We start from the raw sequence: 7,536 nt of genomic DNA on the forward strand, positions 1-7,536 counted from the left end.
TTTTTTTTTTTTAAGGAGGATGGGGCTCCCGGAAGCTCAACCTTATTCCGCCCGATGAGAGTGGGTACAGTGCCAAGCATTTGAAGGCAGCAACACAAGGTTTTAAAGGAGTGCTTTACATAGCTCCTCTTCAAATGGAACTTGACACCACTGCTCTGCCACCTGAATCTGAAAGCTTTAATGACATGCCAAAAGAGAAATGCCAGAAATGTGGAATCACTTATCCATTAGTCATCCTGACTGCACACATAAAGTCCTGTGTGACAACTGATGAAGCTGAACAGACCAATCAAGTAAGATATATTAAAATAGTTAATTTAATTTAAATACATCATTTGGAAGTTTAATAAGGTATGATAAATATTTTTTTAAAACAGTTTTTTAGAGCTGCTTTTGGAAACAGCAAATTATCTAAATAATTCTGATAACACATTGTATTTCTCTGTGTTTTTGTTTCTTGCATATGCAGGTTAAAGGGAAAATTCTGTCTTTTAGTCTTTCATGTGTCATTCATAACCTGTATAACTTTAAAACACAAAAAATAATTCAATAAATAATTGGAAGATTTTTTTTTTTTCACATCTAATGATCAGTCTTCAGAATATCTTGTTGTCCCATCCATGGTAAAGAAACTCATACATGGTTGAAACAACATGAAAGAAAAGTTATATTATATTGTTTTTGTTTGTTTCCTCTAGGCAACTTGCCCCATCTGTCAAAATGAAATGCCTCTTGATGTGATAGAGATTCACGCAAGTTTTTGCACAGGTGACAGGTGAGGAAAATAATTGTTTTTTTGAAAGCGCACAACATATTTCCAGTCAATTCAGTGATTTTTATTTTTTGTTGTCTTTTGTACTTTCATTATGTGTGCTGTTAGGATTGCCGCAGGTCTTCTTCACTATACAATTGTGAATTGAATATTGTGTTTTATGTTAAAATTATGAATGTTCAATTCATTTAGAAATTTTGAGGTCATCCATTTATAAAGGACTTTTGTTCCTTCATTGCACACAAGTGTGGTAATGAAGTTTGTGTATTATATTGTAAGCACGCAACCTCTGGAATTCAATGCGTCTATGGAGGAACCATCTACATCTGGATTTTCCGTGCCTGTGACACATACCGGTGATCATTCAAATGCAGCTGAAGCCGCAAGCATGAGTTATGGTATGCATTTCTTTTTTTCTTTTTTTTGGAACTGATAAGCATAATACATTTCTGAGATGTAAAACTGAAATAGAATACACAATTAGCTTTAGCTGAACTGTTGACATGTTGCTTTTGTGTTTTTTTTGCAGATTGGAAAACTGAACCAGATAAAAATAAAGCAGCATCCTTATACACAAAGGAAATAATTTGCCAACATGAGATGAGAAAGCCCTTCTTGATGACCATGGATTTGAGGATGGACAAGGACGATCAAGACAGAGAACTTGTTGCATTCTACAAACAAAACGGCATAGAATGGGCAAGCCCTGTGAAGTGCAGACTCCAAGGTGGTATTAAACAAGTAAATACATTTATTTAGTGGCATTCCTAGTTAGGTTTTAATGGCCATGTCTCTCTCTCTCTCTTTTTTTTTTTTGGACTGTTGCTGTAAATTGCTGTTACATTCAGGGGATGCTGCCATTGGTGAGGGAGTAACCAGACATTTCTTGTCTACTGTTATACAGAGGCTTCAGCATGGATTTAATTTTAACATGGGTATGTCAGCTATTTTTTTATGGAACATTGACTATAGTATTTTGTTTAATCTTTGAATCCAAAATATAACTTTTAGCCCATTATTTTAAAACAGGAAATACTGCAAGGACCTGTCTCTTTGACGGTGAACCAGGTCATCTTGTTCCATCATCATCACAATTTCTCGTAGAGAGTGATCTGTTCCTTGTTGCAGGACGAATGATTGGACATTCTTTCCTACATGGTGGACCTCGGCTGGCTGGAGTCAGCCAAGCAATTGTACATGTACTACTAGGAGGTTCACCTGAGACTGCTATAGTGCAAATGGAAGACTGTCCTGACCATGATATTCGTGAAACCATAAAACTGGTATTTACATTATACATACATACAGTAGCATAATTTAGCTGTAATTTAAACAATTCATATTTGCATTCATTTTTTTTTTTTTTTACTTTCATTTATACTGTTCTACATGGAGCTTGATGGAGAGGCTGAACTCACTAGCAGTGAATATCAAGCTGTCCTTGACCTGAGTCTTGCGTGGGATCTTCCTGGCCCAACCAAAGAAAACCGGAAGTGGCTTTTTGAGCGCCTTTTATCATATGCGGTAGTGTTGTTGTTGTTTTTTTTCTTTTGTTTAATTAACCTTCAAACTTAAGCATCGGTGTACTATAATATTAATTGTATTCATGTAACCTAATAATCTACTATATGCAATACAATAGGTCATTGGAAGGAGATTACGACAGGTGAAACAAATACGTAAAGGACTCAAAGAAACCAGTGTGGCCACTGCTGACTGAAAGGAAAGATGTGGATATCTTTCAGAGGGAATGTGAAAATTCACTCACCCCTTTGGTAAGTTTAATTTGGTTATAAAGTGATGTGCATATAGTACTGTTGCAACAGAAATGTATAATTGTTTCCAGATGCTGCTTCCCTGTATCTGCTGGCCCTCTGATAGCAGTGTGGATGATGATGATGATGATGACGACGACCACGATTGTTCACTAGAAGATAGATGTCGCATCTCAGGGTATTTGCGTCACTTCATTGAGACAGGTATAAATCTTTACATTTGTTTTGTTAGGTCTGTATGAAATGTACTTGATACAGTTTGCTGGATTTTACAACACTGGGCATATGTTTGATGACCTGGATTAAATCATGGAGTGGTGGCAGGGATGACATCAGAAACTGAAAGACTATTTCACCACTGGTTCCTTCAAGATTTTCCCATGGGGTTTTATCAATTATGAGTAAAAATAAAGCCTGTGGTAAATGTGACTTGACAATACTTTGATTTTTTTTTCTACAATGTAAACTGCACACTCACCCACAAATCATGAGTTGTGAAGCATTTGTGTTAATTTTTGAAAATATATGCTTTTAACGTCTGGGATGTGTGTTTACACTGCAGAACAAAACATCAAAGGATTGTCGAGTTATGTTTAATACAGAATTTATTTTACTCATAAATTGAAGAAACTCATCATAAAAGCCCATAGGAAAATCTTGTGGGAACCAGAGGGTGGTGTTTTGCCATCATACTTCCACTACTCTATTTCTCAAATAGGAAACTTTTTTTTTTCTTCTTTGAGCTGCCCATGATTGAAATGTAAATGTTTTTTTTTTTTGCTTTATCTAGCATCCAGCTCTGACCTTAAGGACTTGGTGAAATTTTGGCTGGGGTGGGAAGTGCCAGATAGAAAGATGGTAGTGGAAGTTGTTACTGCTGACATGCCGAAGTCCTCCACTTGCTTCAACATGCTATGATTACCAAGTCATTACATGGATTTCAGCCATTTTAAGGACGTGCTCCTTAAGTGCACTGGCACGTCTGAGTTTGGTTTTGGGCTTGTATAGTTATGTGAAATTGAATACAGTAATACAGACACCATGTCTATAAATTAAGTTACAGTACCACAGTTTGTCCTGTGTTGTTTGGACTTGTTGGTCAATTTTGATGCAGTTCATCTACACACACACGTTCATGTAGAATTGCGGTTTTATTTTTGAGAAGGGGAAACCACTATGCAATAGTTTTCAACAGAGCAATTTAGCTCTCCATAGTGCCAATGTACTTAATGAAACAGTTCTTGAAAAAAAAGAAAAACATTTATTTTCCATCAAATAAATTTACATTCAGTTCCAGCACTTCATGTGTCTACTTAATGTGTCATTACTCAAGTGACTGGCAAAACTGCACTGCAGCCGTATAAATGTCTATCCCGTGGGATTGTGATGGTGATCTTGGATCCACTGTGTCCTTAAATTTCCAACAGCAAACGGATTCCCCGTTCTATTTCTGACATAGTCCAAGCTCTTTACAACGGCCGCTTTGTCAATTCAAACTCGCATACTGTTTTTCGCCTACTATATAGTATGGAAGTATGCGATTTCGGACGCAGCTACTGTCTTTATGAATGGGTTAATTAAATGAGCAAATGATTCAGTAACCCATTCATAAAAACAGTCACTTGCCTCTGTTGCAGTAGTGTTGATATTCGGGGAAACGTCCTAAAATTTCGCTTACCTAAATCATATATTATCAATATATTTTTTTCTACCGCAGTATGCATCTATAACTTTATGTGAGTGCTGTTGCACTCAATTCTTTTGATTTCTGCACGAGTCTCTTTCACATACTCAGGCTATGCAAGCCTCATCTGGAAACGGATGAGCAAACGGATTCCCCGTTCTATTTCTGGCATAGTCCAAGCTCTTTACAACGGCCGCTTTGTCATTTCAAGCTGTTGCGGCGCGGCGCAGTCGCGTCTAGTATAGACACGGTGGCATGCTAATCACTTTTACACCAAATATACTTTAAAACAAACACCAGAGACCGCTTAAACAAATGTTTCACATGCTGGGAACGCTAGCATAATATCTAAATATAAACCATAAATGCTTAAAAATCACTTACCTCTGGGCGATTCATGATCAGGCAGAAGAATGGCGACCTTCTGAGCCGCACGCTCGCGCCAGAAAACTACTGCAGCTCTAATTGGCCAAAATGCTTTGTTCCACTTTTCGGAGATCATCTACTCTTCCCTGTGAATGACCTCTGACCTACTTTCTGTACGATCTGAATTTCTGCGTTTTGAATTTTAGAAAATTGAATTTGATGTTCCGAATTTCTTCTTCATCTTGAAAACTTGAAGCTGTATTTTTAAAAACTGGATATTTGCAGTCTAAGAATTCAGAACAAAAAAATCTGTTGTTTGAAAATACATGTCTATAAAACTCTGCCTTAAAAAAATCATTTGTGTTAAATTTCAAATGTTAAATATTCAAGTAAAAAAAAATTCAAATTTAAAATCAAAATCAAATTCAAAACGATTTTAAATCCCACATAATATTCAGTTTTGTTAAATAACACTTGTCAATAATTCAAATTTAACACAATTTAAATTCAAATTGTTTTGTCATAATATTAGCTCCATACCCCCCCCACAGAAGTTGTATTTATTTTATTTAGATGATGTTTGTCAAATTATGAACGGCTTAAATTAAATCAGTAATAATTATTTTTTATTAAAAATATTATATTTTAAAACATTTATTTAAAAAATGTAAATATTGTTTTTACAATAAGGGCCTAGAGGGCCCTGATGGTTCCCCACTGACTTTTAGTGACTTTGCAACACATTGCAATGGCATTCCAAGTGAACTTGAAGTGTGCTAATGGCATTATTGTGTGCTTCTAATGCAATACATTAATCTTTATAAATAATTGCGCAGCTTAAAAATTCGCCTTTAACTAACACCCCCAGCATACCAGCTAACTCGCTTATCCGGAGAACATCAGTGACACATTGGGAACAGACATACGTAAAATGAACGTAGGAAACACTAGCCTATACGGACTAAAACTAGGGTTACTTTGTGTTCTTTCTATACTGTATAATACTACTAAAAGTAAACTGCTTATGTTTCAATGCATGTGGATGGAATAAAAGCATCCGTAACATTTTTCTGCCCATTGTCTCGGCTCTTCAACTCTCAATGAGTTACAACACAGCTGTTCCTAATGTAAAAAGCAATGAAATGATTTGGCGCTTTGACGGTCTCGCATTACGTTGCAGATTTAGATGTGATGCATGAAGTGAAATTATTTTAATACATTTTACGTTGTTACTATTCATGCACTTAACGTCTCTGAATTTATTTGACATTTTAACTTTTTGTTTAATTTTGAAGGCTGGTCAGGATAATTTTAATAATCCGTTTAATAATTCATTATATTTTGACAGCACAAAGGGCTGCAGTCCACATTTCAAGTGCAACGGGCCATTAAAGAACCATTAATGGAAAAAGTGTATTAGTACAGGTGCACTGGAGTGTATTAGGAATACACTGAAGTGATAAAACTTCTGATCAAGTACGTGAATTTCTTTCACCATTTCAAACTGACAATATGTTTTTTCTCTATATGTATGTAAAGCTGCTTTTCAACCATGCAAAATTGTGAAAAGGACTATAGAAATAAATTTGAAGTGTGGTTAAATTATTGAAAAGTTTAAAGTCATAATTATAAAACTTACTTCATGATTATGAATTATTATTATTATTATTTTGCAATTCAAAACATTCATTCATCCTTTTATCAATACCAATTTTATACTCAACAATTATACTGAAATACAGTTCATTGTATTGTACATTTAAATAAATTACTGTAGTATTACTTCAATATTTAACAAATGAAATTGTTTTATTTGCAAAATCATTGTTACATTTGCTCTGTAGGCAAAAGTTGCGTTTGGAAATTCTGCCCTTACAGCACCTGTTAGCAGAAACATACTAGATGTTTCCAATTCATACCTCTCATTTTCTTTGGTTTGCCAAAAAAGAAAGTCTCATCTAAAAAAAAAAAAAAACAATTACACAGCATAATCTTAAAATAATTTAATTATTCTCAGATTTGAAATACATGGTGAGACTAGTGTCTTTCGATGCAATGAGTTTGTAGACACTAAAGGTTTCTTCTGAAAAATGTGCCAAATCTGCAACACAGATTCCCAACAGTGTTTACTCTAGCGAGTTCAGATGTTTAGCGGAAAGTAGAGGTCTGCGCGGGACTGTTTTTTTAGTCCCGCTCCAGCAAGGTTCTATTCCGCACCCACCCGCTCCCGCTATATAGGCTATTCACTCTTTCTTCACCCGCTGTCCACTTAGAATAATTTTCTTCCCGACCCGATCGTTCCCGCTAAATTTAGATCTCGTTTCCAGAATCTCACATTTAAATTTCCGCTACTGAAAGAAAGAGAGATAGGCTGACAAGTAAATGTGTATTCTGCACAAAATTGTATGTTATTTTATTCGTCTTGTCAAGAGTCTTGAATTTATTGACTTTGACTTTAATTTATATGAATTATCTTGACACAAAATTAGTTTAATATTTTATGCAACACAGTAGGAAAAAGAAGTGTCAGAGAAAATAAAAATGTTGTACAAAAATTGTATTTCTTATTTTTATTCGTCTTGTCAGGATACAATTCGTTTAACATTGACAACACAATAGGAAAAAAGTGTCGCAGAGAGAAAAAAAATAAAAATGTAGGTCGTACAAAAATAGCCTATTAGCTATTTTTATTTGTCTTGTCAAAATACTAAATTCGTTTGACATTTTTCTCAGTGTCGCTGAGAAAAATAAATAAATCTTTCATTTAAAATTATAGGCTAAGCAAATGGTTATAAACAAAACCGAGTTGAACGTCCTTCCAGGACAGCACATCCACACCTGCCTGTTCTGTCTGAGGGCCGTATATTTACCACAGGTACAGCCTGCTCCGAGCATCGTTATGCACATGCTGCGCACAGACCCCGCAAATAAAACGCGTC

The 7,536-nt window shown here is 35.3% G+C and overlaps 1 long non-coding RNA gene across 2 annotated transcripts; it reads left to right on the forward strand.

Moving 5' to 3' along the window:
* Positions 1–1,977: 1,977 nt before the first annotated feature.
* Positions 1,978–3,846, forward strand: LOC107665893 (uncharacterized). 2 transcript variants are annotated; one of them, XR_001631614.1, is made up of 5 exons: positions 1,978–2,055; positions 2,168–2,296; positions 2,415–2,547; positions 2,619–2,751; positions 3,338–3,846. It is a non-coding gene; the product is annotated as an uncharacterized LOC107665893 (long non-coding RNA). The 2 variants fall into 2 exon arrangements; XR_001631615.1 differs by having other exon boundaries at positions 3,345–3,846.
* Positions 3,847–7,536: the final 3,690 nt, after the last annotated feature.

This window comes from Sinocyclocheilus anshuiensis, unplaced genomic scaffold (assembly GCF_001515605.1).
Source record: "Sinocyclocheilus anshuiensis isolate Anshui unplaced genomic scaffold, SAMN03320099.WGS_v1.1 scaffold647, whole genome shotgun sequence".
NCBI classification, from domain to species: domain Eukaryota; kingdom Metazoa; phylum Chordata; class Actinopteri; order Cypriniformes; family Cyprinidae; genus Sinocyclocheilus; species Sinocyclocheilus anshuiensis.